Source organism: Lissotriton vulgaris, chromosome 2_2 (genome assembly GCF_964263255.1).
Source record: "Lissotriton vulgaris chromosome 2_2, aLisVul1.2, whole genome shotgun sequence".
Lineage (NCBI taxonomy): Eukaryota > Metazoa > Chordata > Amphibia > Caudata > Salamandridae > Lissotriton > Lissotriton vulgaris.
The window spans coordinates 73779021-73791239 of record NC_141688.1 but is presented as its reverse complement, the minus strand read 5'-3'; the positions used below and the strand labels follow the sequence as shown (position 1 = coordinate 73791239).

The 12219-nt window shown below is 44.1% G+C and overlaps 1 protein-coding gene across 1 annotated transcript in view; it reads right to left on the bottom strand.

Moving 5' to 3' along the window:
* PTPN9 (protein tyrosine phosphatase non-receptor type 9) overlaps positions 1 to 12219 on the bottom strand; it is a 354751-nt gene that overhangs the window by 340750 nt on the left and 1782 nt on the right. The gene's annotated exons all lie outside the window — the stretch shown is intronic.

The window sequence follows — 12219 nt, the reverse complement described above, 5'->3', positions numbered from 1 at the left end:
TTATTTTCTATCTTTAATCTTACTGATAAACAAATCTCTTTGGCACAAAGAGGGGCAGACTATACGGTGCTGAGCATTGAAAAACTAGAAAAATTACCATTGACAATGCCAAAACGACCGGTCATTGAGTGGATAATCCATGGCACCATTACAATCCTGATAACAACTTTTCAGTTTCAATACTGCCAAAAGTATATACCAGCAGGCCTGTATGAAAGGTTGGGTAATGGATACATCAAGTCAACCTGGAATTTGCCTTATACACATAGATGTTGGAGTAGGGGCAAGAAAGAGGTATTTCTTAGTGGTAATAACTGTAAAAAAATCACTAAGCGGTACACTTCTGTGTCAAGGAATTAACTTGCATGGAGCCTGCGATGGTTCATCAAATAACCTTTCATGTCACCTGCACGGCACCCCTGCTACACAGATAGAGCCTTTTTTCAGACAGCTTTCCAACGGCAGCTACGTTCTAATAAGTTACCACAGTTGTTGTGGCATGGTTCCAGGAATAGCCTATCTCGTGAGCGTTACTTCCATGGTCACTTGTTGTATGCAAGTATTGTATCCAAACAGCAAACCAGACATGGAGGCGGCAATATGGCCTTCTTTGAATATCTCTTCTATTCGAATTGATACTTTAAGCAGAATGAAGTCTATTCTTTTACAAACCACTGTGCCTTTAACCTCGTCTAGAGAAACGTATGATCTGCAAGTTGGAAGGACAGCAGCAGAGATACATGCATTATTAGCAACAAATTGCCCCGTACATTTCGTAGAAATTTTAAGTCAAATCTTAAACATGTCTGATACCAGTGGCATCGCATATTTATTTAAGACAATTTTTTCGGGACGGTTAGCACCCTTTGAAGCAGTTCTTGGCATCTTCCAGAATTTCATGCATTCTATGTTCGGCGGCCTGCCTCTCATCTGGGACTCTTAGCAGGAATCTTATTTTTGTTCCTTCTGCTCCGATATGGCAAGTGAAGTCACAGACAAAACTCAGGCTACAATGGAAGACACGATCCTAGCAATGCAATACCGAGAGCGGATTACTAAAGTCCTCGGCTTGGCTCGGCTAAGAGATCTGAATACAACCTGGTTTCTTTCATTCAGACTAATCTGGCAAGATTGCATCTTACCTGTTCTACGATGCCTGCTTTGCGGAGAAGAATGAGTATTAGACGTCTGTCTTACACTCCCATCAGCAGTACCTATGGATGTCGATACTTTGCTTGGTTCGGTAACGGCTCATGCAACGTGTTATCCCCAGCGGCTACCCATTCTGATGACGGCATTCGTGGAGTCTCACCATTACGATTAGGTGGCGGTGAGGTACGAGATGAAAGCGCCACACAGGTACAACCTTCCGTGACCATTGCTGATCTAAACACCGATGATGGTAATGCTTCGCACATATGCACTATTTCTACTTTTTCGACCTGGTCCAACTTTCACCTACTGTTGTAGACAAATTTTTTACCAGCCTATCTGAGTTAATGTTCTCTCCTAACAACAAGAATAACTTTTGAAATAGTAAGCACACAGCGTTCCCTGAAACTCTGAATTCGGCCTTCAGTTTTGATAAACAGAACTTCTAAAAAAACATTAGAACTATTTTTTTCTTTCTTCCCGAAAGCAAAATTATTTTTCTTCAGTTCATAAAATATTTACCTTTTTTGGCACATGATACTCTGCTTAAAGTAGAACTATTCTTAGAGAACAAGATTTTCTATTTTTCAAATATCTAGAGACACTATTTTGACTTAGCCTCCAGCATATGTACAGTCTTGTATAAATATGTGATGAAATGGTCTCGACCTTCTCTTCTGTTTTAAGAGCCATTTCATAAATGTGAATTTCGCGATTTATTCAGTCAACATTCTAAATGTCCAAAATATGCATTATCTGAATGACACCACTGCTTACAAAAAAAAACGGACCGTATTATACTCATTTTTCGTGTATATACCATTTCAAATGCTTACTATGTATTTTGGGGTGGGCTGGAAAATACATGCATCGTTATATGTTTAGTATTGCTTAGTATTTAGTAATGATGGACATTATACGTGGAGTGGGTTTTGTGAATGTAATTAGGACCCCAATTAAAACATTCCCGATTTATGCTCTTATGTGGTTATATCAAATCATATCCTTATTAAGGCATAAGAATCATATCCATATTAAGTCATAGCCAATGCAGTCCAAATACGGCAAGGCTACTCCCATAGACTCCTAGAAAGCACAACGCGTTTTTAAACAAACCAAGCCTCCAGCAGCCCGGAAATTCCCCCTGCTTCTGTTTTGATTTGTCCTAGAACTCCTAAGAGTCCTGAAAGAACTGCCACTTCTTAGTGACGTCTTATGTCCAACCTTATGTCAAAATCGGCACCTTCCAGGTATAAATATACCAACCTCTGCCTTAAGAAAGACACAGTGGTTTGGAGCAGATCGGCTATCTACTTGCCCGACGCCCTGCTGATGCGAGTGCCGAAGGAAGCAGACCCTCCCTGTTGACGCACTGTGAGACGCTGTCTTTTCTCTCCCGAGAAATCCAGCTCCAGTGTTTCCCTGACACCCTCACGGGTTTCTGGGAGATCGAGTCCTGAGAGAGAGAGAGAGAATATTGGGTATAGAATGAAGACCTCCTTCATTCTATACCCAAGGTACGGAGCTGATTAGACCCATGGAGAATTCTTGATTCAGATTCTTGGCAAAAAATGTAACTCATCTACTCCTAGTACTAGGCTTAGGTTAGGTACACCGGGGTAGGCGTATCTTAGAAACACCAGTTGAGTACGTTTAGTCATCATTTTATCATTGTATGTGTTTTAGCCATTTTAAGTATCTTATGGCTTAGAAACCATATAAATGCTTTTACAGTATTATTTCATAACACTCCTTTTACTGTACGCACTTTACTTTATGACAAGTATTGCAATTGTGGCAATTCATTTCTCTTGCATGAGAAAGAAGACTGCTCAATAAATAACCCTTTTATTGAAAACGCCAGTCTCTCTATTTCTCTGCATTTCTGGTGAAACGAAGCATGCACGATTGACTGAGTAAAATAGCTATCTATTGTTTCCGCGACTCTGGAGATATTCCTTATTTCAGGGGGGAACAAAAGTTGTCATGTTATATGGTTCTCAGAAGCTAATCCTTTCTTGTCTATTCAGGAAAGTTAACACCTTCTTGTTTACTCGAGAAAGTTTCTAGTGACCTCTGAGCTAGCTGGCACACACAATTAAGTCTAACATATTCAATAGAGACCCAGTCGACCTCAGTCCTACGTCTAAACTATCGGTTATGTTATTCCAATGCGCAGAGCCTATTGGGAATATAGGAACTACACTACACGAGATTTGCTTTTAAAGTGGACTGACACTTTCATGGACATGCAAGGCTATATAGAACGTGATGCAAGCACATTTTATGTGGCAAACAAACCATACTGTACTCTAGATACTTGAGATGTTATAAGAGGTCTTAATTACTACTTCATTACACAAAACGGAGAAGACTTTGAATCCAGAATGTGGAGTAGAGTACTGCATTATGTCATAAAAGAGTTCTGCAATCACACAGACAATAGTGTAAAAGGTTATCTATTTACTGTCACGTTACTTAAAGCAAATAAAAAAAATTACCTTCTGCTGCTTACTCTCGCTTTACCCATATGTTACTAACAGAAACTGCACCCGATTATATAAATTTCAATTTGTTTACATACAGCACAGTTTGACAAAATCATTACATCCACGAAAGGGATGATTAACTGACCGCCAGTGTTTAAGCACAGTGTCCAAACATGCAGCATTCCAACAGCACCCAAGAAAGCAAGCTTATCAACAACTGATCATGCCATCTTCCATCTCTCTAGATAACAAGTATCTTCAGGCCTCGAGAATGTTCAGTTACTTACTGTTAATCTTCATTACCCCGCTAAAGGTCCTCCTCGTCCCAGTCCTTACACAAGTGAGCCAATCCTGCCCCCGAGAGGCTAGTCTAAAACGCTAGAATTTCTTTTATGTTTAATATATAAACCCCTCCCACCCACCGATGCCTGTTATCAACAAGAACAGACCAACCACAGTAGGAGGGAACAAGGCTGGGATGATGAGGACCGTATTCAGGTTAATGAAGATTACAGGTAAGTAACGAAACAGTACCCCCTCATATGCCCTCCTCATCCCACTGCTTACACAAGTGAGGACCTAACAAGCAAAAAAACACCAAGAAAAAGGCATGACACCAGGGATACACGCAGAAATACAAAAGTGTAATCGAACACATGATTAAGATACAGCAGCGTTCTGAACGCAAACAGCAAAATTGTCCACAGAGGCATGCCAGACATCAAGGCGCTAATGCTGGACAAAATTATGATGGGACTGCCAGGTAGCCGACCTACAAATCTTGTAGATAGATTCACCAGCCGCCTCAGCCCAGGAAGCGGACACTGACTGCGTTGAACACCCCTGAGTCTGAGCCGGAGGAGGAAAACCCACAGACTTATAGGACTGACAAACTGCCAAACGCACCCACCGACTGATGAAGGATGTAGACACCTTCTTCCCCTCAGCCACACCACCACAGGAGACAAACAGGGCAGGATAAAGACAAAAACCCTGGGTACCCTGGAGGTTAACCTGAAAGGATTTGCCAACATCCGAGGTAAAATGAACAAGAGCATCCCCATCCCAAGGAAAATCAGGAAGAATCACCTCCCACTGCAAATGGAACGTGGAGGAAACTTTAGGAAGAAAATCCGGGTCAGGCCACAACACTACCCTTTCCTGTAAGAACTACAAATAAGGAAAGGAAGCAGGCAAGGCACTCAACTCACCCAACCGCCTAGCTGAGGGGATGGCCAACAGGAAGGCCAATTTAGTAGTTAACCACAGCAAATCCGCCTCCAACAAAGGCTCAAAAGAGGACAACTGGAGGCCCCTCAGACCAGTCAGCAAATACCAAGAAGGCACAATCACATGAGCGACCGGAAGACAAAGCCGAAAACTCTACAGGAGCCGACCCACCAAAGGAGTAACACACTCCAAGAAGGCCCCCGAGCACCTACATGCCCAAACAGCAGCCCACTGAGCTGACAAACTAGAAGGGGACAGATCTTTCAGAAAACCATCCCTGAGAAACTCAATAGAGGCCAGATAACTAACCACAGGATCCACTCCATGAGAGGTACACCAAGTGACAAAAGAACCCCAATGTTTACTGTAACTCTTAAGAGTAGTAGGCCTACGGGAACGCTGGATATCACAGGCTACCAAGAAAGAACAACCCAAAGACTCCAACGTCAAACGTTCAAGGGCCAGGCCGTCAGCTTTAACTGACTACGACGAGGGAAGGACAGAAGCTGGAACTAAAGCGCGGGAAGCCGGACAAACCCGGCCCGAACAGAAGCATCAACAATGGGAACCAAAGGCGGTGCGGCCAAAAAGGAGCAATCATGAGAACAGACACCTTCTCCACCCAAATCTTCTGCAGCACCCTCAGGAGGAGGGGAATCTGAGAGAAGACACACAGAAGGCCTGGGGTCCAAGTAATCAAGAGGGCATCCACCACCCACACCTGAGGACAAACCAGCTCGACCAGAACCGAGAGAGGAGGAAGTTGTGCGGAGAAGCAAAAAGGTTGATCCAAGGCGTCTCGAATCGAAGACAAAAGGTACCGGGACAGGGGAACAAACATATGTAACAGAACCAAAGATGGAAGGTTGCGGCTCAAGCTGTTCGCATGAAAGTTCAGATAACCCTGAATGTAAACAGCCCTCAAGGCTGAAAGGTGAGACTCCGCCCAGACACAAATCATGGAAGCCAGCAGATTCAGAGACATGCACCATCCCCCTTGGTGGTTCAAGTAACAGCAAGATATTTGATTGTCGTTACGAACCAACAGATTAGCCCCCGGGAGGGGAACCTGAAAGAACAGTATCGCTGGCCAAACGGCTGCCAACCAGGGCCGAACTAGCCACAGCGGTCACCGAGCATTTCCCCGGTGGGCTGTCAGGGTGGGGGACAATTTTGGGCTCCTGGGGGGCCTTTTTTGTTACAGGGCCGTTTTTGCAGCATAGCTGCAATTTCGGCCCATGTAACAAACTCGGCCTAAACTAGCCCTGGCAAACGGCTCGGCCGCAGCCCCAACCTTCGGGGGGCCAGCCGAGGACTTTGCCATGGCCGGTTTGGGTTAACAGTCCGGCCCTGCCGCCAACTCCCACCAATTCGCGGTACGGGTCGTAACCTGCAGTGGAGGGGTCCAACGAGACAACAGATGATTCAACAAAGGCTTGAGGTGCAAGCAAGCCAAGGGAACCACAGCTGTGGTCGCAGCTATCAACCATGCCTACCAAAAATGTATGTGTCCTTGTGTAACACAACTGGTGCTCATGTAAAGCGCTCCGATACCTTTGGGTCAAGTGCACGCTATATAAAACTGAAAGAAAAAAAAACCCTGGACCCGCAACCAAGCCCGAGCTGGAGCAAACGGCCGACTCAACAGGTCCCACAGAGGAAGCCGTAGGGAAGAGATGCGAGCAGGAGGGAGAAACACTGACCCCAAAAAGGAGTCGAAAAGTCCCCCAATAAACTGCAATCTCTGAACAGGGACCAGATGAGACTTCGCCAGATTCAGCTTGAACCTCAGCCCCTGGAACATGAACATAGTCGCCTCCACTGCCAGAAGAGCCTTAGGAAAGGAGAAAGCAGAGATCAAACAATCATCAATATAGGGAAACACAGAGAACTCCGAAGCTGTAAATCCCCCACAGCAGGAGCCAATACCTTGGTAAAAGTCCGGAGAGCAGTAGTGAGGCCGAAAGGCAACACCTGAAACTGGTAATGTGCCCCGTGCACCACAAACCTCAGGAACTGCTGGCTTCCAGGAAGGACAGGAACGTGAAAATAGTCGTCCAAGTCCAGAGAAGCCAGAAACTCACCCTCCTGGATGAGAGGCATGATGGACTGCAAGATGGTTATCCGAAAATTATCCAGCCGCACTAACTTGTTCAGAGCCTTGAGATTCAGAATCGGGCGGTACGAACCATCAGGTTTGGGACCAAGAAGAGAATGGAATAGAAACCAAGGACCCGTTCCGCCTCTGGAAAAAGGAGAGCAGCGCCCTTCGCCATTAACATGTCCACTCCTGACAACATAGCAGACCTCTTCACAAGGTCTCTTGACAACGGGGTAACACGATAATAAGTCTGAGGAGGAGGACCCCAGAACAGAATCAGGCTGGTACGCCTGACTGATAACCGGCAGGACCGCTGGTCGGAAATCAGAGACAACCACTGATACAAGAATAAACGGAGCCGAGAACCCACCTTGGCATAGTCGGCCCTCATCCCAAGACCCTGAGGCTGCTGCTGCTAAGGCCGGAACGCAGTCCCCTGAACACAGGCCCATCCACAAAAGGGCTGAGAGAGGAGAGAACACCCTGAAACCCCTACTTATGGAAAAAGGACGACTTCATCTGGACACACTGTAAAAGGTTTCAACAACTTCTTCTCTTCCGCTGCACTGTTGTGTTTAAATCGTCCCCAAAAAGCCGTGGACCCTCGAAAGGCAGTTTATGAATCAAGGCCTTCTAAGCAGCTTCAAAACCCCAAGGCTTTGTCCACAGAGACCGCCTACCAGTCATCGCTGCCCCGGCAGAGAGAAGGCCCACAGCGTATCAAAAGTGACATCGAACAGAAACGGTGCCAAGACCTCTATCTGTGTCAAGATAGGAGCTGGATCCAACAGATCCTGAAGACAAACAAATTCTAGAAATCCTTTATAAGGACCTGGGAGTCATAGGCAGAGTAAGGGATAGCCCAAATCTCAAAATGAGATGCAGAATAGGAACGTTTCAAGGCCGTCTCCACCTTCCGTTCAACTGGATCAGCAAGGGAAGCCTCCTCAGAAGGCAAATAAGAGGAAGAAGCCAATGAGGACAAAACAGAATTGACCTTTGGAACCTGAGGGCACTGGACATCAAACTCCGCCATGCGATACCTCTTGCCCAAAAAGTGAGGAATCCGCTGCTTGGCGACCTCAAGCCATTCTTTGGCCAGAATATCCTTATTGACATCAAGTGAAGGTAAGTCATCCACCACTGTGGTACTATAGTGGGAGTAAAATCCATCATCCACCAAAGACTTAGGATCAAAATCCAGGACCTCATGAATATAGGCCAAGATGTACGAAATAAATTTACCCTGGATATATTTCCTATTAGGGAAGTTGCCCAAGTCTTCATCCTCCTCCTCTTTGGATTTCTTGGCAGAAGGCTCAAGCAGAGCAGCTTGAAAAGCAGAATGAATCAGATCCTGCAAATCAGACCTGGAAATCTGCAATAGGTCATCCTCCTGCAAATCTTGCACATTATTCTATTTGGAAAGAGACTTGGCAGGCACCGGGACCGAATCCTCATCCCCCACGGCCAAGGCAGAAGCTCCAACCACCAAACAGGAACCAATAGAGCAAGGGGAAGTGCCAGCAACTTCCCATAAATACCGCCTCTCAGCAATCAAGTCTCAAAATCCACAAGACTTGAATTGGCAAAAAGACAGCCCCACATAAACAGAAGACATGGCCGCGGGAGCCGGGAGCTACTGAAAGCCTGAAGCACCGGAACGGCCCGTTAACCGAATGCAAAGAAAGCTGCCAGCCCCAGCCAAGCACATGCACGGGGAGCGCGTCGGAAAACATAGCAGAGGCGCGACCGACTGGCTATCGACATAACAACCACACACAAACTAAAAATAAATAATGTAAAGGAAACACACTACATTGCAGCCCCGACACGGATGAAGAAAACCAGCACTCCGACAGCATATCACACAGGAAAAAAAAAAAAACAGGCATGGTGGTGGGTGGGAGGGGTTTATATAATAAACATGAAAGAAATGCTAGCATTTTAGACTAGTCTGTCAGGAGGCAGGATTGCCGCACTTGTGTAAGGACTGGGACAAGGAGGGGGTAATGAGGGGTTGCAGGTTGAAACTCGTGTCTATATTACTGGTGCACCTTTTCTCTACAAGTATCCTACTGCTTGGGCATATATGCTGTCTCAGCCCGCCGCCTTCTACTTCGCTGGAGCTTCCAAGCTGCAGTTGTGATCCTCCAATTTAACAACATTCTCATCCTCTTTGCCAGGGTCATCTGTTCCGCCGGGGTCCTTACATTCTTTCTGTTGGATCCATCGATTTACCAATGGCCCTCTGATGTACCAGCTGCCTACTAGGCAACTTATGTCACACACATCTCAACCGCTGATGTACCAGCTGCCTACTGGGCAACTCATGATAAACCTCTCAACCGCCTGGTGTTCCTTTGTTTGAGGCTCTATATAATTGTATACTGTTACGTGTGAATCTATTATCAAGTTATGTATCTGTGCGGCTACACAGACAGTTCCGAAAGTATGCATTCTCAGAGATGCAGTGATTTGCATTCCTTCAAAAACACAAAATGTATTTACTTGAAAAAAGTTACTCAACTTTAGATGTATATAGCCTACAATGGTGCTTACATTCATCCACTAGCACATAAACTGATTCTAGCAAGTTTACTTACTGACTAATTAAAGAACTACAACTGAACTAATCATTTGCATGATGCTCACTACATTGCTTTCTATTACTTATTTACTTGGGTAATATTAAAGTTTGTTACTGAAATGCTGTACAAAGGAAGATGGTGCTACAAAACACGATACACAAATTTTATGGCTGTGAAAAAATAAACGTGTGATTGAGATATTGTACAAAGGTGCTGCTGTGAGCCGTATAAACAGCGACTACAGACGGTATGGTACATACAGGTTGTTTCACACATATGACATTTAAAATGTAGTACGAGTTATTACTCTTCTTTCTGATGGACTACTCTACAAGGTATTTTTAACTGGGTGTGTACGCAGCAAGGCCTGATGTCAGTAGGCTGCCAGTTACACTGAGTTTTACCAAGGAGGTAAAAGATTTTAACTTATGCGGCTGCATGTGGTGGTCTAGGTGTGACCAGAAGACTCTAGTTAGCAAATTGCAGGTTTCTAGTGTGGGTTGTATGTAGTGAGTTAAGATTTCAGCTGCATACTTTGAAACTAGAGTTAATAACTTAGTTTTGCTTAAAACAACCTGAATGTGTGTGGAAATAATGGGGTAACGGCATGCCTGAGGAGGTTAAGTAGAGTTCGGGTGGTAAAGATAAATACTTTGTCCAATGGAGATAAGAAAAGTTGAGGTAGACCTATGAGCAGGTTGTTGAAGTAATCAAATTTACAAAGCACAAATTAATTTATTAAGACTTTAGTAGTATGACACGGTGCAAGAGAACATATTTTTATATACATTTCGTGCCAGATAGTGTGCTGCAGTAGGTAGTAGCATTCAATGTTTTGAAGGGCTGAGCAACATTCCAAGGTTTCTAGCCAAGAGGAAAAAGTCAGGGAGAGGGTATGGGAATGGACACAGATACGTGGTGGCTTAGGTGCAGATGAAGAAGGAATGTAGAAAACTACAATTTTGGAAAAGTTCCGCGTGAGAGACCTTGGGTGTTATCTGCATTCAGTGGATAGAAAAAGTCACAAGATACCATAAAGCCAGGGTATTAAAAGAGAACAAAAGAGCCTCTGGGACGGAGTCATTTAGAAACTGCCTTACAGTGAAGTTGGTAGAGTTAACTTTGAGTCATATGCCACAAAAAAAGAAGTAGTCAAAGAGTTGTGAGAGAAGAAAGTTAAGTGAATTAGGATGAATGAGTGTTAAATGCAGAAGACATACCTAAGAGTATAAGTATAGATGATTGCGGTGAGCCACTGAGATAATGCCGATTACATGACAGTACAAAGTTAAGTTGCGTGAAGAGCACAGAAACCATACTGGAGGAGACAAGAATATTGTTAGAGGAAAGATTTGTATTCAGATGAAAACTAGGCATTTCAGTAATTTGGAGAACAGAAACTATGCGGTAATTAGAGGTAGGGTCTGAAGTGTTTTTTTTTATTTAAGTAATGGTAATAGAACTGTAGTTTTGAAACAAAGTAGGCAGGTAGCATACGGTGGGGTGACTGAAAAGAAATTAAGTATATGAGAACCTTGGAGAAGAGAGCAAAAGGGGTAATAATTTGAGGCATGATAGAAACAGATAGGGAGCATTATGGATTTGAAGATTTACATTGTGCCATTTACAAAGAAGTGTTCTTATCTTGGTCTTCTATAAACAACTGTCAGGCATGACCTGGTGTTGTGGGTCTAGGGTATCAGATAATATTGTGTACAAGTGATAGTCAATATGAAAAGTATGATGGTGGATTTTATTGAATTGATCAAAAGATGTGGTGCGTTGCCAAGGCACGATATGGTGGTATTGGCTAAGGAAAGCAATCAGAAGTAAGTATAGGCATCTGGGTGCCGGGCATGGCGAGTAGTGAAGGAATCAATATTAGAAAACAAGAATGTACACGGATTTATAAATTAATTTGAGGTTGCGATTTTCCCTCACAGAGTGAGGGTTTGGACCGTGTGTTAACTAACAAGTGAACAAAAAGTAATTGGGAAAGCAGAGCGTTCTATAGTCTGATGTTGTGTCTGAGTCTCAAGTACCCCAGCAGGAAAAGTGTGTTGGGCTCAAATCAATGACATGCACAGCAGTGGACAAAAGGAGGACATGTGTCTAACTCCTTTGGTTCAGGCATTGTAACAGCAATGTCTTCATAACTTTCCTGAATGCCCATAGATGAAAATACTCCTGTGAGAGAGACTGGGTGTTAATCCTGATCTCAAACCACGTAAAAATCCTAGTTGAAACTGGCCATAGACATAAATGTTGGAGTCACCACAAAATCTCCGACAGTGGTGATCCACGGTATTCAGTTTAGATCACAAATATTAAACTGGTGTGTAATTTTCAAGATACTACTAAACTAGCTGTTTCCGACTCCCTCGTTTACTTTTCCTACCATTTTCAATGAGACAATCTTGAAACTCCTGCGGCCCCATTTTTGACAACACATGCATTGAGAGAGGGAGGGGGGGGGGCTTACCTATACCCATAGCTGTGTGTGTCCATCTTATAAATGTTAGGTTGCAATGAAATCAGTAGCAGAAGGGCAGACCATCATGCAATCGAAAATGGCCCTGCTATCTTTTTAATGTTAGGCGTTATGCAATCCAATATTACTCGTCTCAATTCTCTACTGTTCAGACGCACAAGAATT